The sequence below is a fragment of the Zosterops lateralis genome (genome assembly GCF_965231275.1).
Source record: "Zosterops lateralis genome assembly, chromosome: 3".
In the NCBI taxonomy this organism is placed as follows: Eukaryota; Metazoa; Chordata; class Aves; order Passeriformes; family Zosteropidae; genus Zosterops; species Zosterops lateralis.
In genome coordinates, this window is record NC_139764.1 from 25,605,895 (window position 1) to 25,631,624 (window position 25,730).

The 25,730-nt window shown below is 45.5% G+C and overlaps 1 long non-coding RNA gene across 4 annotated transcripts in view; it reads left to right on the plus strand.

The window, feature by feature from the left end:
* The first annotated feature begins 285 nt into the window (after window positions 1-285).
* Window positions 286-25,730, plus strand: part of LOC310907622 — a 51,099-nt gene continuing 25,654 nt past the window's right edge. For all 4 annotated transcript variants that reach the window (XR_014589676.1, XR_014589677.1, XR_014589678.1 and 1 more), the window contains exons 1-2: window positions 286-417; window positions 25,372-25,582. This is a non-coding gene — a long non-coding RNA (uncharacterized lncRNA). The remainder of the gene's footprint in view (window positions 418-25,371; window positions 25,583-25,730) is intronic.

Sequence of the window (25,730 nt, forward strand, 5' to 3'; positions counted from 1 at the left end):
GAGGTATGGAGTTCATTTTGCTCTTCTCTTCCACTTTGCTTTTAGCAGGCAGTGAATTTCCTATAGGAACCCCATAGAAAGGGTCCTCAAAACAACATCCTGTGATCTCAGGGGCAAGCAAACATCACTCTCAGTCCAATTCTTGAACGTCAACTCTGCCCCTTGTTCCCGGATCATTGAGAGCTGCTGGACTCTTGTTTATCTCACCTTTGGTCCTGCTCTGTGTTTACAGTTAAGCTGTTCATTCAAGTGCCATATAAGTTTGTTAGGATTTGCTGAGGGAGCAAAGGTCTTCAAGCAGAAGATGTGAACAGAGGAAAAACAGCCTGTGGCTACCACACTTCTCCAGGGCTTGCTTCAGAGATGTTACTCAAGATGGGGTGGCAGCTAATATGTACCAAAAAAAGAGCAGTAGTGGTAAGTCGGCAAAATTTGGAGGCCTCTGAGACTCCCCTTTGTGGTTGGTTGTGGTTGACTTCTCCGTGCCTTTACGATGCTGATGATGCATTCATTGCCATTTTCCTTCTAGTATTTTATCAGTAATGGTTTTTATGGTTGCACTAAATTCTGAAATAGAGATGGGGTGACTGCTTCTGCTGCCTCACCCCAGCCCTTCACGTTTACAGTCTTCCATATTTGTGTTATATCTGTGGTAGATAATACAAATAAATAAAGTGTCATGGGGAGAAAGTATACCTTTTGTTTGCACCACATCACATGATTAGGAAAATGGACGAGCTTCAAGGCACGTAAAGGCAGGTTTTCCCTCACTTGCTCATATTCTACAGTAATGCAAGACATCCAAATTTAGCATTTTAGTTCTTCAAGGAAGGAAACCTTGTCAGGTTGGGCCTTTTTGGTAGGATTCTTGATATCTCTGTGAGAAAGGCATAGGCCTCCAATGCTGTAAGAATCCCTCAGTTGTTGCTGTGACTGAAATACAGTGAAATTATTTGGGATGCAAGAAATTCAGGGCTGTGGCTGAAAGGCATATGTTGCTTATGAGGTAAACAGAAGTGAGAGCCTCTGGAGAAGAATGTTAACTCAGGCAGGGACTAAAAAACTCATCTGCATAATGAAGGACAGTAAAAATATTGTGTGAAAGTGGAAAACAAGTGATTGTTTGTACAATTTCAAAGGCACCCTTGAAATAATATTTATGAAGGGTCAGGAGAGGAAAATCCATCTGTTTATCCAGGAAGCCATACTGAATAAAACAGGAAATGGCAACAACACCAGGGGTCAGGACCAGGTGTGGACATTGCATTTCAACCACTTCCTTCAGGCTGGCAGTAGTGCTAGGGAAGGGCGGCCGTGCAGGTGGCTTGGACCTCGGGGTGTGACTCCAATGGCAAGAGCAAGCCTAAAACAAGCTCCTGTACAGGCCAAGAATTAGTTCACAGGCCAAGAGTTAGTTCCCGTGATAGGCAGTGTGATGTAAACCTGAAGGGTGAGGAGGCGGCTGGAGGAACTGAAGGAATAAACATGCTGCAGGAGGAATTTCATGTTTTGCTGTATTTTCCAACTTGTGAGTCTGAGGAATCACAGCTGGGTTTGCAGGAAGCTACCCCTGTCCATAAAGTCCATCTCCATACCACATATGTCCCAGTAACTGTCCTCTGCATGTCCCTTCTGCCTAGGTTGGTCATTTTAGAGACTCAAGGATTCCTTATTTCCCATAGCCCATATAAATATGTTCCCAAATCACAGTCCCTTTCTCCACTAACCACCCCTTCTGCACGTTCATAAGGGAAGGACAATCAGCCCTCCAGGCATTAATCAGCTTCCTTTGCAGCCTTCCCCAGGTGGAAGAATCCAGTATCCTTACACAGCCCACATGCTTGGTAGCCATGCCAGCCATAGAGCAGCACCTCCTGAGGCTGCCCCGGAGTCATCCCTTTGGTGGCAAGCTGTGTGACATTTCCACAAAGGCCCTTCTTCGCTTTCCTTCTCAAGACAGTCCCAAATGTCAAACAATCCAACACACACAACACCATGTTGTGGTGAAGTAGGTGCTGTTGGGGTTGCAGGGAGGGAGTGGGATTGCTCTCACAAGGGTCTCTTCAGCCAGTTTTCTTACCTGGTAACTATGAGTAGCCTTCCTTTTCCAAGCAGGCATCGAGAGGTGAGCCAGGTCTGGTGACCCAGCCATCATCAGTGTATGTGAGGGGTCTGTGGCATCATGCCATGTAATTCAGGTTGGCAGTATATACATGTGCAAGCCCTGCCCTCAAATCCCAAGGAATCTCTTTGGCCCCATGTTCTGGAAATAGCACAGCACCAGGCATGCCCTATGCCTTATGCCTTTTCTCCGGGAGGATAAGCTGACTGTCCCTGTCAAGCCATGTCTCTGGAGATGCCTCACACTCCATGCTGCACTGAAGGCCCAAGGAGACAAGTCATCTGTGCTTGGAGCTCAGCCTGGGCTTGTGACTTGTGGCCTTGTACACATTTATCCCATAACCACGGAGGGCCTTGGCCTGGTCCTGTGCTCAACATAGAGAGCAGCATCCCATGCTGCTGTTTTATACCTCTGGTTGGGGATCTGCTCATGTTCTGGTAGCTGGGTCTCCAAATGGCTGCATCAATCCTCAGTTGGAGAGGGGCAGAAGTTTTCAGGGGTCATGACCTCCTCCGGGGTACACCAGGAAATTTGTGGACAGGACATCACAAACCCTTTTCTTTCTTAACAAAAGTCATCTCTAGACGAGATTATGGGCTTTTGGCCTGCGAGGAACTTCCCACCTACTGGTTCCACAACTTAATTGAGAATTAGTTTTCAGCCACTTCCTCTCATCAGCCACTGTGAGAAGCTCTGGTCCATGAAAACAAAGCACTGCCTTGGCCTCATGCTAGAGCTGAACATGCCAAGCAGATGGCCAGTCGGCCGTTTCTTCCCATCTCTTCAGTGGGGGATCGCAGGGTGCTTTGATCATGTCCTCTGAGTGAGGACAGCTGGGCTGTAAATCAGGGTCCCTGCTGCTCTGAACTCTTTCGTCCACCCAGCCACCATAGAGAGGAGACATGTTTTTCCTTTCCATGCGGGGGTGAGCCAGGGTGAAACCTAGACCTGACAGCTGGGCCAATAGACCTTGCTGTGCCATTCACTTCTTGCTTTTGCAGGAATTTTCCACCTTAAAACCCCATCTAGCTTCACCTCTTCCATGCAAATAATATAGGCAAGAGGTCAACTTCTTTCTTGTGTAAAGAGCAACCAATTACACTTAGATGATAAGCTGAAAAAGTGCCAAATTTCTTTTTATAGCTTCTTTATTGCTCCCTGTCTGTGTGTATAGAATGAGGAGAGCTGTGATTTACATGGTAACTTTAAGGCTGATGTGTGGAGACTGGGAATAGACCGAGATAATTTTAAGGCAAATGGGTCATAAAAAAATAAACAAACACTGGGTAGCTACTGAAGCATGCATGCTGCCTTTTCCATCTTAAAAGGCAGGAAGTTGATGCACGTGAGGGCAGAACATCAAGTTTGGAGGGAAATTTGAAGGAGACTCAATATTTCTGATATTATCCAACCTCTAGCCAAAGCTCCACTTCTGCAATCACTTTTCCAATAAGGTTCTTGACCTCTGTTAAACATGCCATAACCCTGGAGGGGTTGTGTTCAGTAACTGGGCTCTGGAACAGACTTCTACTCCAGGCAAATACCATTTTAAGATGGAATTCAATATATTCCTGAAATGCAGTGCCTGTGAGAACTGAGGACCAGGCTGGGTGAGCCCAGCAGCCCATACAATCTCACATTCCTTGGCTGGAGACAGGTAGTGGATGTGTGCAGTTCTTGTAGAAATCAGGTCTACAGTCAACTGGATTTTTTCTCTCTCCAGCTGTCACCCTGTATTACCCTTGCCATTTGGAGTTTCCAGGTCTCTCTTTTCAGTTCCAGAGAGATTCTGTCTGGCAGACAAAACATTAATCAGAGCCTCTATTGATAATATCACATTCATTTTGTGTCCTTGCAGATCCCAAGTGAGTGAAACAGCCTCCCTGTCTGTGCAGTCCCCAGAGGACTGCTGATCCCCTCTCCACAGTCCACCTGATGCAGGAAAACACCAGAGCATTAGATGACACCCATAAACTTTGTATGCATTTATGTGTCCTTGGTGTTATAAAAGGACCATGCTCTACAACTTCTTTACTCAGGTGGCCATTCTATGCACTTGTATACAGGCCCAGAAAAGCTCAGGTTGTAGTCTACAAAGACTGGGTTTTCCTGAGGGCTGTGTAGGAACTTTCCATCTCCTGCACCATGCTTTCTGGCATCAGCATAAAATGTTCAAGCAAATGAGGCTGGCTTTTAGACTGGAGTAATTTCATTTACCACCATGTATTTGACAGCGGGCTAAGAGGCTCCATGCTTTGGCTGTGGTTCTGCCACTGCAGCATGTTGAACTGCTGACTCTGGTGAGCAGAGAGGCTAAATTTGCCATGGAACCTACCTGCCTTCCTTTGGGCCTCACTCCCAAGTTCAGTGATTGACAAGGAAGAGACCAGGCCCAGTGAGCCCCTGGCACTGAGGTTTGCTGGACCCTCTGGGTCTTGGCTGGCTGCACAGACGTGTTAGGATTTCATATATTTGGGATCTGCTTTACTCAAAGTTAGGTGAAAGGAACAATTCTTTGGGTTGTGCCTACTGCCAACACTGGCTTTTCTGGTCACTGCTGTCAGACGTAATCCCCCCACTCTGAAGCATGCTTTGAAGCAACCAAGTAGTTAGAAGCACTGAGGAGCATTTTAGCTTGTGGTTCTTGCATGAAGGTGCCGGGGGTGTGAATTTCAAAGCCTTTTGGTCAATTGGAAAATCTCAGTCTTGAGATTTAGAATGAAGATGGAATGTAAAGGTAGCACACAGGATGTACAAGGAAGTCACTACTTCCTCCCAGGCAGCAGTTTCCCAAAGAAAAACAGGACATGTCTGCCATGCAGAAAAGTGTAAACAGCAAGTTCTGCCCATATGCATTGGCCAGTGTTGTGTTTTGAAGAGGCAGGAAAACCTGTCACACTGGCGCAGCTGCCCATGAGAGCAGGTGATTAGAGTACAATAGGCAGCCCTGCAAAATCACCAGGCTGATGCCAGAATCCTGCAGTTGCTGTGAACCATGTCTGAGTCATGTGCGGGGTCCAGAGACTTCCCTTGTGGTGCAGAAAATGAGCAAGGCTTTCCTCTGAGTGTTCCAATTTTCCTGGTGCAAATTGTTGCTGTGACCTTCAGGTGCAGGCACGTCAATTACAAAACCACACAAAATAATGCCTGACCCTTCTAACAACATACCAGCAGAGGGAACACACAGGAAACATCCTGAGCTATGAAAGAAACTCAAAGTCACTCAACCACACAAAACCCAGGCAGAGTAGGTGGACCTAACAGCATACACTGGAGATAGCAGTTGCACTGCACCATGCCCTGAGGCGAGCCTGTCCAAGGGTGTGTTGCAGTCCTTAGGCACCTACAGGCCTGTCACACACTCCCTTTCTGCAGATATTCAATGTTACGTCATCACTCAATCTCTGATTGAGTGATGAGCTGATGAGCTTTGGGCATGCTCTGTTATTAAAAAGGACATCCCAGCAGCTGTGTGTGCTGCTTGGGCTGGAGGTGAAGGGGATACAGCTGAGAACCAGAATCCAGGGTGCAAGTGCAACACTGACAGACCTGCCAGTTAGTAGCATTGGTGAAATGCAGCCACATAGGTGTGACATAGATCAAGGCAAAGGCCAGACTTTGCTTCCCTCTCCACTGACATGAAACAAACATCTATTCCAGAATTTTGTGGGAATGACTGCTAGTCATGTCTAAAGGAAAATTAGAATTAGTTTTGTTCTGAAAGATCAAAAGTACCTAGTCAGGAATGAGAGGAGTTCAGGACTCATCTCTGGAGCCTTTTATTCCACCCATAATTACATCACTTTTGAGAACTTTCCAACAGGACATTGGACAGTTTGCTACCGTCTGAAGGCTACAGAAGGGATCATTCTCCTTGTGTATGAATTTATCTACCAAACAAAACCCACACTGGTATGTAGCAAGAATTTTCAAAAGCTGTTTACACCCCAAATCCTACCCTTGGGTTTGGTTTTCATAAAGAAGTATTTGGCACTAGCTTGTATGTTCAGGATCTCAAGGTGAAGCCGTGCTGAGTGTCCTTCATGCAGAATGCAGACACAGGACACAGAGATCCCTGTGGTTGACTGGACACTATCTGCAAGCAGAAGGTGATCTTTACTGTAGGGATGAAGGAGGTCTGGATGTATTTCTCAGGGGGTCCACACGTCACTGTTCTGGTTGTTGCCATACACATTAGGGAGCCCAGCTGCTGCTTGGTGACATGGGGCACCCACATCATCTTGGACACTGACTCAAGCTCATTGTAAGGGATAAGTGAGGAAGATGGTGTACTTTTCCAATCTGTTGTGACACCTTCTGGCAGCCCCTAGGGCAGAAGGATGCCTCACAGTGACAGATACTTGCTCCACAGGTGTGGCTCTCTTAACACCGCCTCCTCCAAGGCAGGCAGATCATGGGTCTTCCAGACAGAGTCCACAGGGCACGAGTGCACACACGTGGATCTGCTCACACGTTCTGGATGGTGTTGTAGGTATGCTGGGCCATGTGGGGCAGGGAGTATGTTGGTCTGCTTGGCTGCTGGAGTTCCCAGCAGTGCTGGTGTTTGTGGAGTGCTGTGGGTGTTTTGTTATGCCCAAACACAATAGTTTGCCCTAATGCTTGGGAATATTCTTGATGATGAAGTCACAGGGCCACGTGTGATCTCGACAAACATACAATCACAAACATACAAACATACAATCCAGGGCCAGGCTGTGCAAGTATTCAGGGCAGAAGGCATTTTGTCTTGGGAGATCTGTCATCGTTCAACAAGTTAGATGTATTTGAGTTTCTGGTGAACTTATGTTCACATAAAAGAACAAAAAGACCTATTGGATCGTACACAGCACATAAGAACGTGGCAATGGCCTTGCTGGCTTGGACCCAAGTGTGCACCTGAGCATTCACATAGATCTTGGTGTGAAAACCCAGGAGGTCAGGCAAGCTGGAGTGGGGAGGGATGAGGTGTGGGAAAGGACGAGACAGAGGCAGCAGGGAAGATATGCCCTGGCTTCCAGGCATGAGGACACCTGGGATACTCAGCCATGGGTTGGTGGCATATGGGTGAGAAGTCTGCATGTGTCTTTCTGGCAGGCTGCAGCCCTCTGTGAACATGCACCCGTTTCAAAGCACCACACAGTCACAGGCATAGGTAGGAAAGAATAATAGCTGCCAGGAGGCCAAAGGCCCAGAGTAACTCAGGAGCATGGACATTTCATTATTGCTGGGTTGACTTGGCACAGGGAAGAAATTTATAACCAACAGCAGGTTCGCCAGAGCAGTTAAACAGAGCAGCGTAACAATAGGAAAAAGCATTTCAAATATTTTGTTTTGCTTTGTAATTCCTTTCAGGCTGCTCCCAATTAAGAAGGGTAACTTTGTCAAGCATAAAGTGACTTCGATATGGCAGACTTTAAATTCTCAGATCTTGATGTTGAATTGTCTACCCCTTTGCCTTCCTCAACAAAAAAACACTACTTATTTTTTTTTAATTGGCATGTGTGGACAGTAGAAAACTTGAACAAGGGAACAATTCTTTTCTCTTCTAAAGTCGCACATGGGTCTAGATCATGATTATTTAATGAGGATAGGAGTTCCTCTTGCTTTTAAAGCTAAAATTTTGTAAGAACAATTTATCAATGGTAAAATCAGTCCCAATGTGATGCTTCAGATATTTACTCAGATACTTACTGAGAACAGTGCTGATGTCCTGATGTCACAAATCCCTCGTGGTTACTGAAGATAGCTGTCTGATTTGCTCTGCTGCTATGCTATGAAGTTCCCTCTTCAGGAAGGTACTTTAATAGACTTCACCTGACAGCCTGATTTACAAAGGTGCTTTTGAGTACATTCATGTGTCATGGTTGTTTGCCACAACAGAGGACTGGATGCAAAATGTTCTTTCCACTGTTCTGCTCTGTTCTTGGATACCCAGAATTCTCAGGAACGGTGGCTTAACCTCTTTCCTAGGCAATGTTTGACAACCCTTTTGGTGAAGAAATTTCCAGTCTAAATATTGAATCTGTAGCTCTCCAGGCACAACTGGAGGCTGTTTCATTTCATCCAGTCAGTTGTTACCTGGGAGAAGAGACCAACATCTGTGTGGCTACAACCTCCTTTCAGGTAGGTGTAGACAGCAATAAAGTCCCCCCGAACCTCCCCCTCTTCTCCAGTTCCCTGAGCTGCTCCTCATAAGACTTGTGCTCCAGCCCCTTCCTCAACTCCATTGCCCTTCTCTGGACATGCTCCAGCCCCTCAATGTCTTTCCTGTAGTGAGGGGCCCAGAACTGAGCACTGGATTCAAAGTGAGGCCTCACCAGTGCCCAGTACAGGGGGACAATCACTGCCCTGATCCTGCTGGCCACACCAGTGCTGATACAGGCCAGGATGCCATTGGCCTTCTTGGCCCCCTGGGCAGACCCTGGCTCATGTTCAGCTGCTGTAAACCAGCACTCCCAGGTCCTTTTCTGCTGGGCAGCTTTCCAGCCACTTTGCCCCAGTCTGTCATGCTGCAAGGGGTTGTTGTGACCCAAGGGCAGGACCCAGAACTTCATGTTGTTGACTCTTGTAGAACTGGCCTTGGCCCATCGATCCAGCCTGTCCAGATCCTTCTGCAGGGCTTTCCTACACTCCAGAAGATTGATACTCCAACCCAAACTGGTGTGTCTGCAAACTGACTGAGTGTGCCCCTGATGTCCTCATCCAGATAATTGATAAAGATTAAACAGAGCTGTCCTCAACACTGAGCCCTGGGGAACAGCACTTGTGGCCACCCACCAGCTGGTGTGACTCCATTCACCACCACTCTCTGGGCTCGGCCATCCAGACAGTTTTTTGCCCAGTGAAAAGTGCACCAATCCAGGCCATGAGCAGCCAGTTTCTCCTGGAGAATGCTGTGGTATAAAAGTCTTTAGTTAAGTCCAGGTAGATACATCCACTGCCTTTCCCTAATCCTGTAAGAGGATCACCTTGTCACAGAAGGTCAGGATGGTCAAGCAGGACTTGCCTTTCATAAACCTGTGCCAGCTGGGCCTGCTCCCCTCATTGTCCTGTGATGCTTTCAGTCCTAGAGAAGTCCAGAACTAATCTCTGCTGGCAGAAAATTCCATGCAAACATATATAATTTCAGAAAGATACAATGGAAAAGGCTACTTCTCAAAATTGACTGGACTTCTGCTCATGGCTGCATCCTAGCAGCTAGGATCTGCTTTTGGGGACAAGTGGTTTGGGGAGGACATAGCATTGCTTTTGATAGCAGACCTAAAGAGACAGGGAGCTGGCCTGGAGGTGACAGATCCCTGAAGGATCTGTTGCCACTTGTCTCTGAGAACACGAAGGTGGCAGTGATGCCTGTTCCTCACTCTTATGCACAAGAGCCCCCAGCCAAAGGGATGGATACTAATCTTCCACCCCAGTGGAACCAACAGTGCTCACTGATCCTGTTAACTGGGGGCTGAGCTGCTACCTGGCATTTGCAGCTGCAGTAAAATGGTATAAAGTCAACTAAGAGCAACAAGACACAGATTCTGCAAGGCCCCTGGCAAGTGTTGAGCTTTCTGGGGCAGAGACAAATGCAGAGAAACAAGGCAAGGATATGTGTTGACATCCCTGTTTGAGACTTGTGTCAAGGGTAGCACTAGCAGCATATTCTGCCCCAAGCAGGCAAACACAAACGGAAGTGGGGAGCTACATGTAATTTCCACTTCCCCACTTCACTTTCCAGGCCAGTTGCACATACTAATACATCCCCTCTTGAAAAAAGGGTAGCCATCACAGGAACAAGCCCATAACCTCCTCCATCATTAGCCTGGGTCCCCATTCTGTCTGAACAACCTCCTTGGTTGGTCCATGGAATAGGAGCAAGGAGGATAGTCTGCCTCCCTGGGATTCATGGTTGAGCTGGTGAAATGCAACAGGCTGCCCGTCTCACTGTGTTGGAAAATTTCAGCTTATTCTGCTCTCAACTGTGGCAAAATTTCTGCATCAGTGTCACTCTCTTGACTTCAGTGGTACCATGGATGGAATCAGCCTTCTTGTCCACAATGCAAAAACTATTTATCTTGTGAAAACACCAGTGGGAATGTGTTGCCATTTTACCATCAAAGTAGTTTGTAATAGTTTCCTCAGGTTATGGATGGTCTCCAGATACTGTGTGATCACAGTGGCCCCAGGCCTGTTTGCTGCGTGGAAGGATGTCCCTATCCCTTCTTCGTTCCCATTCTGTGGGATTTTCTCATTTCTCAGCTCATTTGACATGATTGGAATTCTGCCCTTGCTTTTATTGCACTGCACGAAAGGACGACAGATCACCAGTACAGGAGAATCCAAGAGCAGAACAAAGAAGTCTTCATGGATGCTGTTTGAAATTCTCAGGATGCCAGCTGGGTCTCCTCATGCTGCAACATGACAAACACCAATACAATGCCTGAAGTGTGAGATGTCACAGAACACCTCACAACCAGCCTGTCATCCTGGGTGAAGGGGTGGGAAATAGGAGGGTCCACTCAGCTTTCAGCAGTGCTGCTGACAGGCTGGAATAAACCCCAGGGAATGACTCTGGATCTCTGGATCTCAGAGAATTTGGATCAGCACAGCAGGAGAGCCAAACAGAGAGATGGGTTGCTGGTATAAGGGCTTCAGTATGTAACAGAGGCAGCAAGTCACATTAAAACCTCAAATCTGTTAGTGAATACTTTTAAAAAAGGACTCACAGGGAGATAGGAAGCTTAGAAAACTTTCCTCAGGCAATGCTTTGCCTGGGTTCCCATTTAAGCCAGTTTTAAAGGGGACCTACAGCACTAATGTAGAGACTGTACTCTAACAGCTGTTAGGTGATAGTGGGGTAAGGAGGGGAAGGACCCAGGATCACAGGTTTTTCATGAGCTTCAGTGAACAGTGTCACTTTTCCAGGCTTTCTAGGCTTAATATTTGTTTTTGTGAGGGGGCATGCAACTGAAGATGCATGGCATGGCAAGTGTATGCACCTGTCTCTGACAGTTATTCCTGATACCAGGTTGTGCCGTATGCTGCTGCTGCTTTTGTCTCTTCACCCTCTGCTGCAGGTTTCCATGGCAGGATTTCAAAGCTTGAGAGAGCAGAGGCTCTCCTGGTTAATTTTCCATTAAACATGTTGGGAAACACATCTCAGGAGGATGACGGTCTTTTATCAACAGTAATCATTAATTCAAGGGTGCCAGCAAATTCCTCATTTACTTTGTCACTCCAAACCCCATCTTCACTTAACTCAAATCCTGTGCTACTTTTCAACCCTGCTGGGCTTTATTCTGCTGCTTCCAGTACTGCCTGACTCCTGGCACTAAGGGCAGCTGAAGGAGTTAAAGCAGCCAGCTGGCCAGGAGAATTCAGACATGCAGGAGCTGTCTAAACACACGTAGCAAGTCGGCTGGCTGGCACATGACCCACTGAACAGATCAAACAATGCTGCTAGGAGCCAAGAACAATTTCCAGTACCTGCTGCAGTGTCCATATCTTCCCTGGGTCCGTCCCCCTCCTTCCTTTTATGGCCAAGTCAAAGTCATATCCTCCAACGTTACTAAAGTGACACGCACCTGGTTCTGAGCACATGCGTCTCACAAGGTGACAGCTGCTCGTGCTTAGGCAAAGTTTATGCTGCTTATGTCCATGACGGCATTTGAGTCAACAGATTAATGGGGCTGAGCACATGTGCATCCACTGAAACAAAAGTGCCTGAGCCACAGGGAAATAAAACAGTGCTTCATCTTGCATTGCTATATGCCCCCTTCCCTTCCCTTCCCTTCCCTTCCCTTCCCTTCCCTTCCCTTCCCTTCCCTTCCCTTCCCTTCCCTTCCCTTCCCTTCCCTTCCCTTCCCTTCCCTTCCCTTCCCTTCCCTTCCCTTCCCTTCCCTTCCCTTCCCTTCCCTTCCCTTCCCTTCCCCTAACAGAAGATATGACTCACAATAGACATAGACAAAACAGACAAACACTTGGGGCAGCTGGTTTGCAGAGGCACCAAAATTTTCCTAAGCTATTGCATATCTTGTCAGTGCCACAGGACAAAAAAGTCTGGCTGATGTTCACTGTTGCCAAGGGTAGAATTGGGATGCTGAGGTGGGTAGCTGTTGAGAAGAGCTGGGAAGCATGTTTTCCCCAGCATTCCAGATGCAGAAAGAGCAGAAAGGTAAACTTCTCTCACCCATTTGTTTGTGCAGTTTGTTTCGGGGAAACAAAATTCCTATTTCCCTACCATGCTGAGAAGCTACGAGGTAGTTGTTTGGAGGGATCCTTACTATCCCTTCATCCTGTTTCTGAACACCTGAGCAGCATGAGGATATGCATGGTTGTCAAAGGAAAGGTGGAACGTCTTGCTATGTTGAAGTTGGGGGGTGTTCTTTCTCCTTTAACTTTTCATATGTATTTTTGAAGGATGAAACAGGTCCTTTGTAGAAATTTCCTCACACTTGGAGTAGAAGGACCTGTAGTGATTTCTTGTAGAAGCTCACATGGAGATACAGGAACCCACATCTGCTCCAGCCAGCTAGAGGAAGAGTCGTCTTGCAGTTGAGATTTCTCAAATGCTGAAGAAGTCAAACTGTCAGCCATGATGTTTTTCTCAAATGATAACTGGTCCTTCTGTTATCCCAGCCCTTGCACTAGGACATTTTGAAGTTAATGACTCTGACCTCTAACTTGGTGGGGTGTATTGTGGGAGTCCAGGGAAGAAAGGCCAAGATCTCAGCTGTCCTGGGGACAGCCTGTCCTGTGGTGGGGGAGCTACACTGCAAGGAGCCTGAAAAAAATGCATAAAACATTTAAAGTCTTATGCATTGCCACATTGCACAGGTTTGATCACTGCATTGTCAAATCATGGTGACAAAGAAGACAGAGCAAGATCTTCCAGTCCACCCTGTTGTAAGAGCTCATTCTGCTGGCTGCAATATGTTTGCAACTCTACACAGTCTAACATCACTGTACACCTTGCTTTCCAAAGGTAGTGAAAATACTTTTAGTGATTTTGCATGAAGGTCTGAGCAAACTGGAACCTTGTAGCTGTCCTGTGTAGTAGTTAGGAGTTGCTCCTTTTTCCTAGGCAGTGACATTGAGAAGGAAATTCTGCTGTGACTGAAGACCATTCTGAAGGGCAACAGGCCACAGGGGCTGAATTCTGCCCTTAGCTGCCTGCTTTGCTTGGTGCCACTCATGGAAAATAGGAAAAACACAAATTGGCCTTTGTGCATTTCTATCCTCTGCCTGCCCCTTTGAGTCTGGTTCTGGCAGTGTGATGGGTGAAACTGGAGAACTGGGATCAGATTGCCGGGATTTTGACTGTGGCCAGAGCTGGCTGCTGGAAGGCATGGGGCAGCTCCATTTGTCCTGGCATTACTGAAGTCAATGGGATTTTGGCCATAGTCTTCAATGGAGCTAGGATTTCACTGTGCATGCCTAAGAAAGCACTGTATCATACAGTTGTGTTATCTGCCATGACATTTACTGCTAATGAAATCAGTGTGCCCCATCTGACTTGGATTCTTATCTATCTTTATAGGTCTTCACCTTTGATTTTTCCCCCCTCCCTGCCACACTTTTCTCTCTCTCTCCCTCCCCCCCATCTCTCCATTCTTGTTTCCCTCTGACACTCCTTGCTGTCCTCCTTTGCTGTCTTCTCATCTTGCTTTCTTGTGCACTCTGCAAGGAATGTGCCCACAAGAGGTATTTTTATTTGGCAGCCTGAGTAAGCTTTCTGTTTTGGCCGCAGGTACTGAGATGAGCAGCCAATGGAGCTGACATCTCCTGTGTCATGTTTTTAGCTCCTTCCCTCTGATAGAGAAGATGACCTCATTGGCTGGCTGTGTTGAGGAGGTCTGGTTGCAAGGGCAAAAAAAATTAGAGTTAACCTTGAAAGAAGCAACAGAATGCCTCACGTGTTTTTAGGCTGTTTTGCTCTAATGTGGAAGTGTCACAAGGGATTCAGACCTTACTTCAACACAGAGGGTGTGCAAAGACAATGAGCAATCCAGATACTGGGGAACAAAAGATTTTTGCTAGGACTTTAGCAATAGAAAGATGCTGCCAAAGGGTCTTCATCAGCTTCTGAGAAATGTCCTCCTTGGAGCAAGTTGTTCTCTGAACAACCTAGAGATGATATAAGGTGCTGTGTGGCTTTCCTCTCATCTCTTAAAGAAAGTAGAGTTGTCATGTGTCAGGGGTACAGCTGATATGCTGTTCTGTAGCATTATATCAGGTCAGAGTGCTCCAGTATAAATCAGGATAACACAGTTTATGATTGCCATGGAGGGGCTGAGCACTCAGAACTGTGTGTCATGAGCAAGACTAATACAATGCAATCCAATACAAATTTAATGTCGAACTGATTTAAAGAAACATAGGAAAATATTCTAGACCCAGATATTAAAACCTTTGTCTGCACTGATCATTGAAAGGGCAGTAGTGGCAACCTGAGCGGACATTTTCAAGACATACAATTTGTTGCTGCAAAATCAGTGAAGAGGAAATTGCGGTCTGAGCTATTATGAAACAAGGATCCAGGCAGGCCTGGAGAAAAGACTGGATTGTATTGCGTCTGTTGATGAAGTTTCTGAACACCTATCCTCTTAGCACACAGCAAAAGATAGTTTCAAAACTGGCTGCAAGTGTAAAAAGCCACGTGGTGTTCTTGAGACTTTGCTTTGCACACTATCCTACCACCCTTCCCAGCTTTCCAACACTTGACGCTGGGAAGGAGCTGCTCTCCAGAGCGGGACCATGATGATCAAGCTGTTACAGCAGCATGATGGGGGAGTGATCTGGGTGTATTTTGGGTAAGAAAGGTCCGCCATGAACAGCTCGCACGTCACACGCCTGGAGACATGAACTCATTTTTCCCTCTCAGTGCAGCACGAAGGAAACCATGACGCTTTTTCAGCGAGACGTGTGCGTGTGCACACACAGACCCAGCTAATTCTGGTCTATGCAGGTGTTGTGTCAGGCTGTGCATCCTTGCACGTAGTAATGATGAGGCAGATGGGGGTGTGTGCTGAGACAGCTAAACTGCTACACTCTGACAGCTCCTTTGCATGTGTTAAAATAACATCACCCTTACTTGTTGTCTCTCCTCTTCCACTCCATCCCCTCACTCAAAAAAATCTAAAGAGAACAAGCTCTAGGTATTAAAATAGCTCCAGTCTAGCTTGTTCAGTCTATTTCAGGAGGCTGGTTCCATCCTGACACAGATAGAACACAGAGACGTTGTGGAAACCACAGCCACAAGAGGCCATCAGCCAAAACTAAATGCTTTACCAGCGTTTGCCGAGTGGTTCATTCCCCCCGCTCCCTCCCTCCATCCCCTCTCCTGGCTTAAAATAACTGTTGGAAGCTGTTTGGTTTTGTTTTCTTGGATTCTTCTGCTTGCTGTGCTCAGTCTGGTGGCATTGAGAGCGGAAAGCTGGAGGCACTTTTGTGGCAACAGGGGCTCATTGCCTTCTGGACTTTTAGGTGAGATCTTCAGAGCCATCGTGGAAAGGAGATTCCCAGGGGTATTTCTGGGATGAGTTTTCAAGGAGCAGACAATCAGCTGGGACTACGGCAATGGATTTACCAGTTTAGACCATGTATTTTGTCTTGTAGCCTTCGACTGACTAAAAAGGCAGTGGACATCTAGATGTAGGTTAGGGGAAATGTGGCTGAGGGATAGCTAAAGTCCGATAATCAATCTGTAGGGAAGAACTAATTTTTTGGTTTCTGTGACCCTTCTGTTGCCAAATTATTGGAAATTCACTGATTCACACCAGCTGAGGGTTTAGCCCAAAATATCCCTCAGGTGAGGATCTGGATGATAAGACTGTTACAAAAACATCATGAACAAGACATAAGTGCCTCATCTGGTATAAATGCCTTCCTGCCTCATCTACATCCAGTGTTCTGCTTGTCTGCTTGGAGCACCAGTTTTCTGCATTTTCTCACCTTCAGATTTGTCTTTCCAGTTTCTACTTCTCCCTGGTGTTATCGTTTGTTCCATGGAGAGCAACAAGTGACACCAGGCCTATTCCTCACTGGCATCAAAATTAGGGGTTTAGTTAAACCTCCATCCTCCAGTCTAAACAGCACCAGAGTTTGTGAATATTTCCAAATACCTGTTTTGAATTTGAAGGTAGTCTTAACCCTTAAGGAGAAGAGTCATGAACTCTCAAATCTTTACAAAAATACTGGCCTTATTTTCCCAAGAGATGTCAAATTGTGGGTGTGCAAATTACTGTGGGAAACTGCAAACATGAGCAGAGCCTTGGGATCAGATGGCTCAGCACCAGAAGCATTCACAGGCAGCTTGGCTTCAGGGGTGAACCTTGGTGCTTGGCAAGTGAACTCCCTGGGCTTGCTCTCAACAGTACTAAACTCCAAAGTTTAATATCATTCTTTCAGTCTGCAAACCTTATGACCTGAGGTCTTCTCTGCCTCATCCCAGTTGTTTCATTTGTTGTAAAAAGAAAATTTGTTTTAACAGCATTCAATGAGCCATTGCAAGCAGTAACAGTGCACAGATGCAATATTCAACCTCAAGCAGCGAAAGTTTCTAAGATTCATTTAAAGGTTGTCAACACAGTGTAAGCATGTAAGTTATGAGTTGTCTATGTCAGAGACATAGTTTATTTTATATAATAGCAAATCTGCCTTATAACTTAATAACTTGAGCTAGAAAAAGATTACCTTTTTCTCTGTGTGTGTTTGATGTTATGCAGAAGGAAAGTAGAATAAAAATGAGAATTTGTATTTAATGAAATAAGTGTTTCAGCATTTGTTTTATGGCAAACATTTACTGAACATCTGAAAAACAAAGGGGTGTTTGAATGAAAAAGTCTAAAGCATTTGCATCTGTAAATTGCTTCTATTGACATTACTGAGGGGAATTGGCTATTTGACTTTTCAAGGTGGTGATGTTCTGAATAATTTCATTCATTTTAGCAGAAATTGCTTTCTTTTGTGTTCCTTCAGTATTACAAAGAATATTTGTATGGGGGCACAAAACCCATGTTGAATGGTAGCCCCATTTCCTCATGTGAACCAGCAAATTGTTATATTTAGGGAATGAAATGCAAACACTTAGGAGACATTGCATCATAGTATGCAAATGGGCTTAAGATCATTTTGGGCCAGGTCAACAGCAGAACATATAGGCAGTCACACTGAAATATCTGGCTTCAAATATACAGATTTGAACTTTCCTAGTAGAAAACTTTAAGACAAAAAAGCCCTTGGGAAATAAAACGTGCTGATTTTAAAGTCTGTTACCCTCAAACAGAGATTATAGTAGAAATTACTTGACTAGATCTATTTTAAGGTACATAGAGTTTATCTATCTATCTATCTATCTATCTATCTATCTATCTATCTCTTTCTACCTTTCCACATTTCCATCTTTATAAATATTGGCGTTTAATCAAGGTTTAATAATTTTACTCATAAGAACAATATGTCCTTAGACTTTGGATCAAGTCTGAATTCAGCAGCATGTGTCAAATTATTTGTCATGTCCCTCTCTATGTGCCAATCCACAGACGTAACACAGCAGCCTATTGCCAGCAGTGAGTAATTACCTTAATTTAAGCAAAAAGGTCAATGGGACCAAATGTTGCTGTAGCCCTGTGGTTGGGGTATTACATACCAACCCACCCACACATGTTATTATTTGCTCAGTGTTCTTTTTTTTCCCTTTATTTTCTTTTTCTGCAGGGCTTTTATTTATTTATTTTTTTTAACAAACCATAAAAATAAATTGTAAGTTCCTGAAATATTGTACGTCAAATTAGCTTGTGTAAAAATGCTTTCCACTTACATAGCTTCTAAACACTGCTAGGACAGCCTGCTCTCACTGAGCCAGACATGCAGATCCCTATTTCAGGAAACATGGCACAGGAGGCGTAACCCAGCCAGGGCAAGGCAAAGTCAATGAGGCCACCTTGATTTGCACTAGCAGGGTATCTGCTCTGATGATTTCTCCCTGAGTCCATCCTTCATGCTCCTGCTTCACCCCATACCCAGCAGAAGCCTTCACTCTCTCCCCACTGCATACCCATGTTTTTTCAACTGTATTTGTCTTTGCTTTGCAGCAATGAGGAAAGAGGTGCCTGAGTGCTGGCAAGGGGGTTGCCCAGGACCAGCTAAATCTTCCTGATTTGTGATGGGCTGTTTGGCAGCTGACTGGGTGTTTAACCAGAGCTGCAGCAGAAAATTAGGGTGTCTTGGGGGATCCCATTGCTTGGGGCTCTCAATGAGAGAAGTATTATTTGAGGAGTCTCTGAGAAACAGAAGCTTCATAGTGAACAATTTTCTAGGTATATGGAACAAATTTTCTAGAGTGCTTTTATCTGGAACACAGGGAGTGACCCAGCATTTTGAGGCTAACAGAAGAGAAAAGCATAGGGTTGTCAGGCTGCTCATATTCACCATCAGAAGTGATAAGGGGGGTGAGAGAGTCCCAGCCCATCAAATAACTCCTCTGACTGCCAGGGTAGCAATCACAACAGGATCTCTGTCAGTTGCCACCAGAGGAGCTGCAGGCACCAGCCCACCCATCTCCTTCCTGCTGTACTCGTCTCTTTCCTCAGGCCAGCCCCAGGAACACTGAGCATGATACAGGCTCTTTTTTCATGGTTTAACACAGCCTACTAGCTGCCACAGTGTGGTGGGACATCCCTCTCCTGAGGGCTAGATTAGCCGGTTATCATGTTGAAAGAACCTGGGCAAGGAGCTGAATACCAGTGGGACTGGTCCTTATGAGCCATGAGCAGAACAATGAACACCAGAAAATCCCATTTCCAGAAAGGGAATTGGAGCACAGGCAGCTGAAATTGCTTCCAGTGTGTCACAGAGGAAATGTGTGTCTCAGTGTCATATGGGGCGTCTGCAATAAGAATTATATTCCATCATATTCCATTATATTCCATTATATTCCCAGTACCAATGTTCTGTACCAGAAGTACCAGTACCAGACTTCTCATTAAGGCATTTCTCCAGCCTCTGCCTGGACCAAGACACATCTCTCCTGTTTTTCTGCCTTTCTTCTCCTGCTGCTTGTTGTGCTAGTGTTCTTTGTCTTCAGCTGTGGAAGAAGAAAAAGCAGATTCTTAGCAGAATTAGATTCCTTTCCTAAAGAAACACTGGGGCAGAGAGCACTTGATGAAGCCCAGGTTCCTACAGGGGAAGGCAATCTCTGCTGGGGGTCCTTGGCAGCATGTAAACACTGCTCTGCATACCCAAATTGGCTGGCCAAAAGCTGGCTGCAGGCTGTTGCTCTAAGACTTCCACTACCACAGTAGACCAACCAAAGTCTACTCTTTCTATTCCACCCCCAGGTCTGGTTGTGGTACCCCAGCTCAAGTAGGAAATGTTTACACAGTGCTGATCTCTGTTGAAGTTATTGCTGAAATACCGGGGCAGTGCTGGATTGGGATGAGACACTCACTGATGCTACGTGAGTAATTGGTGAGATGTTCTTCTTGCACGGCCTTGCTTGTTACCATCTTATTATTGACAATACAACTGTCAATCCTTTGTTATCTTTTAAAATAAATACTTCTCTTGGATCTACACTGGAAAGGCTATGTTTTTCCCAGTTTGAGAGGGCAGCTGACAGCCTTCCATATGCTGTCAAACTAGCCCTATTCCTCTGTCTGCTTCCATGGTTTGAAAGGACTGAATGTCCTCCCCTGTTGCTCAGTCACAGTGGCTGTGGCTGGCACTGGACATTTATTTACACTTGTATGAAAGGAAAGGTATTGTCCCCTACCTATAAATGAGCATGCAAAGCAGGATGGGAAATAGGACTCTGTGTCAGACATAATTCCATTTACTTTGACAGTTTTAACTCTTTGTTAAGAGAGTCATTTCTGTGTTCATCTGAGTCTGCCTGAGGTTGAGTTGTACAGAGTATAGAGGGAAAATGCTGGGAAAACTGAAGAGCTCAGAAGGTTCCCACTGTGCCCACCTTATTCCAGGAAAGAAATGCCCATAGTATCACTCTTTGCTCTGTTTAGTTATACTAAACACTTTATAAAGGTTTCAGCCATTGGCTTTCTCTTTGTATATCTTCCCAAGCATTTTGTAAGCCAGACTTGTCTTATTGGGTGGCTTTAGTTCCACTCCTTCCCTGCACATGTTTATGCCTGCAGTCACCAGGGATAAAGCTACGGCCATGGGCAAAGAGAAAGAAAAGACTGTTCACTGTTCTTTGTGGACAGTCTCAGAGAGTGCTCATGGAAGACTGTTGAGGTTCTGCAAAATCGTGATGTGGCAACAGCAGAGAGAGCAGTTGTTATTTTGCACTGTACTGACGTGACAGTGATCAGTAACTGGCACTCGCTGGGCTCTCAACACTGCATGATTGTGAGAGATGTTCTTATCTGGCAGTGACATTCATCTGACTACACACACCCTACATATTCACAATCTGGCTCCAAAGAAGGAGTGGTTGGTTTATTTTAATATGTCAGAGTGAATATTTCATCTTTTGTCCTAGGGGACATCTCTTGTCTTCTAGTGCTCACGCTTAAGGATGTCCTCACACGATTTCTACTCCCTTAGAGATCACACAGATAACATGGGAAATAGTAGGGGCAGTCTTCTTTGTCAGTGTTCTGATGTGACAGTGGTTAATGTCCCTAAACCTTGTGAGACCAAGATCTCTGCTTCACAGTGCAAGGTACTTGTGCACAGTCTGGGTAATGCTGGTGCTGAATTCATCCCATAGAAGGGAATTCTTCTATGGTGAGAATGATAAATAGCTGCTGCATCATCTGCATCCAGCAGCCTAAGTGGGAATGTGGTGGGTTTGGGCTCTGGGAGTGGAGCTGGTGTAAGGGTAACTGTTGTGAGCCTGCTGTGCTTGAGGAATGTGATCTGCTACAGTGTGTGACCTAGATTCTTGATGTTGCAGAGCATGCTTTGGTCTATAGAGAGGCTTTAAACCTCTTGTTCCTAGGCTCACTGAGTCTCTGTGACAGCAAGGCAATCACCTTCACCTCTGCAGACCCTATTGCTCCATCCCTTCTAAGGCATGGGAACAGAAAGCCCCGCAGCCTGCAAGTGGATTGACCTCATTTGTCAAGTGGGCAGAGGCAGCCCCTTCATGAGCAGCCACACACTGTAGGAGGGAAGCAATGAAGGGCTGAGAAAGGGACCCTGTAACCATCTCTTTCCTAGGAAGTAGCTGCAGTCCTTGAGAAGTCCATTAAAGTCATGGGCTCATTTCTGGAGTCAAGTCCTCCTCAGTGGGAATGAGGTAATCAGATGCTGATATATAATAAAATTATGTCATGGGTATATCTCTGTTGAGAGCTGAACTAGAGGCAGGATATGGCTGGGCTGTGGACTGGAACCTAGGAACAGGGTCTGTCAGTTGTCCCAAAAGGCCACAATATGTGTTACAGTGAGCCTCAGCTCTCTTTGAAGGCTGATGAGCACCTCCAGAGAGTGTCTGATTCAGATTTAAGCTCCCCATGGTGGTATTTGTCTCACTCCACATCTGGATGATTGACCTGTTAAGCACTTGTGAGAAGTGCATACCATCAAATGGATGCAATGCCTCACTGAGCAGCGATGGGGCTTGGACTCCTAGGTCATTTGCTCACTTTTGAAAATATTTTCCTTTATTGCAAAGGGGTGACACTCAGAGATCAGGAGTAAGTATGCCAAACTGGCAAGCTATCAAGCACAGAGGGAGTGGTGTATCGTCATTTACTGTACACGGCGCATGGCACTTGATCAAAGTGATGCTGGTTTCCTTCTCTGTGCCTTAGAAGTGTGAAATCTATCTGGGGAAGGCGCCACTCACACTCCCTGTTTCTATGCCTGTTCTGCTGGGAGTCTGCAGCAGAAGGAGTCTTATGGAAAGCAAGAAATACTATGCAACGTGGTGAGAAGGTTGTTGGAACCTGCTGGTCGCTGCACATTATGTCCTGAACCTCCCTCCTGTACCATGTAACCCTGCTATGGGCTGTTGGGGATAGAGGAGCATGACTGCAGGGTTAGCGAACAGGATGGGAACCCTGCCATGGGCTTTGGCAATATCTGGCTGAACTGAAAGAATATCTAATATAGGCCCATGTTGTCAGGTTTGAGAGTCAGTTACCACTGTTAGACTTGTCTTCTGTAACTGATCATGAAATCCTTTCCTCTTCATCCTCTCTGTGTGGCCTCTTTTTTCCCATGGCACACTTCTCTAAGTCCTCCTCATGGGGATGACCCATGGGTTGTGCTGCAAATGTGCAAGTGTAATTTAGATGGCATGCCTTTAAGACGTAAAAATGGGTAGGGAAATGAGTAAAAACTGATTCCATATGAGCAGGACACAAATGTTCTCTCTGGCAGAAACCACTTAACACAGATAGCACTTTCTCAGTCACCAGCACTTGGGAGAGGCAGGGAATCCACTGGCAGTCACCAACACCAAATGTGTGCTCCTCTTTTATCATGTTTAGCATGGGTGATCTGCATGTCTGTGCAGGAGCCCAGCACACCTCCTGCCAGTGGGCTGGTGGATGTGGTGCTATCTTTCCCTGCTTCTTGTGACTGAACAGTTGGGTTGCTAGACGTGACTCTGCACTGGTGCATCCTGGAACTGATCACTTTCCAATGCAAAGACTTCTACCCCATCTCTGGGGGCAAATCTACACAGGGATATTACAGTCTGGGGATACTTGTTTGATGTTTGCTTCCTCAATTAAAAGGGATAGTCTCTTTACACCACTCCAAGTGTTACTGGTGAATTCTTCCTCAAGCATCTCATTATGACAATTTTGCCATCTGCCTGTAAAGGAGAAGATATTGGCAGTTCTGCAGTGAGGTCCCAGCTCTCTGTTTTGTAATTCAGAGTTGTACTTTGCTGTTTAGATTTGCACAAAAAATCAGCTTGTTGTCATGAAGGGTGTGCAGTGAGAAGAGGCATGCGTGTGTGTACCATGAGATGCATTGAGCATTACACAGCACATCATTTATGCTCACAGACCAACAGATTGTTAACTGCTTCTTTTTTTTTTTTTTTTTTTTTTTTTTTTTTACTTTCCACACATGTGACTGACCCTTGGATAAATAGTCCTGTGACTAATCTGTGCCGGGAACGTCTTGATGGACTTCCTGATCTCATGTGCCCTGAAAACTACCTGGGCTTCCTGACTGACAAGGAAGTACAGTCCATGTGAGATTCAACATTCTGTGCTGTTGCACTTTCTTATTTGCTATTATAGGATTTTATCACGTAACATCAGAAGTCCATATTCAATATTTTTCTTAGTCTTTATTAATGTAGAAGTCCCACTAAGTTGGTACTCACATGACCACATAAATTTGACAGAAGAGGTGTTGACGTTGTGGGAAGGCCATCTGTCTACTAGGGGCAGTGACAGCTAAAGTTAGGCAGCACTTCATCTAATTCTGAGTTTTTGGGGGGGGGGTTTGTTTGTTTGTTTGTTTGGTTTGTTTGTTTTGTGGTTTTTTTTCCTTGTAATTGCTTATAATATTGCCAGTCATTATTTTACTTAAAATTTTCCATTCTGGAAAAATCTTGCTTCAGCATGATAAATTAATGAATGAGTTGATTGAAAAACAGTTTTTGTTAAAATGATTAATTTGTTTCTGAGAATAAGTTTTATAAAATGACGTTTCTCTGAAATGCCCTGAAATAATCTTTCCTTTCTTGTGGGATTTTTTCAAAGTCCCAAAATAGGCTAAAAAGAGAAACTCTACCTGCAGCCCGCAAGGTGATTAGAGTCACTCACTGAGGGGTTTCTAACTCTGCCCATTATATATAGAGGTGATAGTTGGTAGTCAGTTTCCCACCATAGGGACCCCAGGGGACACAGCAGGAACTCAGGTTGAGCACGGACCTGGTGGATGATCCAGACATTGGAAGTTTAATCTCATCACGTTAGCCTTAATCTCATTAACATTTGTGAAGGAGAAGGTACAATGGGAAAAGTACCACAGCAGGAAATGAAAAATAGTATGTTCAGGGCATAGACTGGGTAGAGAGTGGTTAATAAACACAGACAAAACAAGAGGGAATGATGTATTTGTGTAGATTTAATATTACAGTTTGTTCTGTGGGGTGAAAGTAGAGTGTCTTTTCCATGTAAACCATCATAGTGTTTGGACCTGGGGGGAGGAAAAGTAGGGCTATACAAAAAATTCTAACTTACGCTTTTCCTAACCTGGTGGTTCTTCACTCTGCAAACATACCTGGCTCTGAGAAGAGCAAAAAATAGAGAGCTGAGGGTGTGGTCTGTTTTATGAGGCTGGGGCTCCCTCACAGGTAAGAAGTCAGAGTAGGTTGTAGCATCCTTGAGCAGGAGAGCACTGCCAGCGGGGCATGGAGTTTACTTAGGGAGATATTGGTTGAGTTTCTTTCCTATCCCAGACCATGAAAAGAATAATAGAATCAGGGGATCATAGAATAGGGAAGGGACATATGAAGGCCATCTAGTCCAACTCCACTGCAACAAGCAGAGACATTTTTATTCAGATCAGGCTGCTCAGAACTCCCTGAAATCTGACCTTGAATGTTTCCAGGGATGAGGCATCTGCCACCTCTCTGGGAAACGTCTTCCAGTGTGTTACCAGAACTGCATAGGAGAGCTTTTTGGGGAAGGCAGAGGCACAGTTGGCTGTCATCTTTAATGCCGCCTGGGGGTGTGTCTGTGGCCCTTCCCAAGCCCTGACAGCCTGGTCTCATGTATTGAATGTCACCCTTGTGCAGCGGGCCCACAGGAGACCTGTGTCCTGCTGATGTCTCAAATTAATGCAGCTGGGCTGACAGATCCCTTTGCATCTTACCCCCTCAGACATCTCCCTGAGATGAGGGTGGGAAGGGATCAGCAGGCAGTTTCACAGCACTGCTCGTTAACAGAACTGCTGCAGTGTTACCCTTTATGGAAAATACTACATCGAGGGCTGAGTCTTCAGGGAAAATATTAGATGAAGATGCATGTGTCAGCTCAGTCAGAAAACTTAAGGGTCAACAGGTTCTCAGACAACATGTCCCCAGGTGCCCAAGTCCTTATGGGGAGCCAGTGTATCTGGGTTCTCTCTGTAAAAAAAAAAACCTGGAAGAAGGCCAGGGGAATTAGTGCAGCAAAACGCTTACCAGGAAGCTGAAGATAAATATTCATGTCTGGATTTGTTTCCCATTGACTTTTTAAATTACATCAGGAAGAGATGATGTCTGTGAAAGAATTCCCCTTTTCCTCCCACAGGATATGTAGCGCTTTGATGCCTGTCCTTTTCAGCAACAGGAATGCTCCTGAAGTGAGTTCCTAGAAAGTCCCTGAGGAAAAGATTTTCACATTTTCTATGGCTCAGCTGCCAGCTCTGAAGAATGGGATGGACAAGATTCCCCTGTTGAGCAGTGGAGCTGAAGGCCTGCTCACTGCCTGTGTGACACACAGCCCTCTGCTCTGAGCTGACACAAGGGAGCCAAGGGTCCTGCTCTACCATGAGGTAGCATTCACCTTTTTATTACTCTTTTATTAATTACTCCTGAATTTCTTTTACAACTTATAAAAGACTCTCTCTTTGGCTCCGTCTGCGCAAAAATATTTCAGGTGGAGTTAATGTCAATATTTTGGGGGCAATGCTTCCCTGCTGT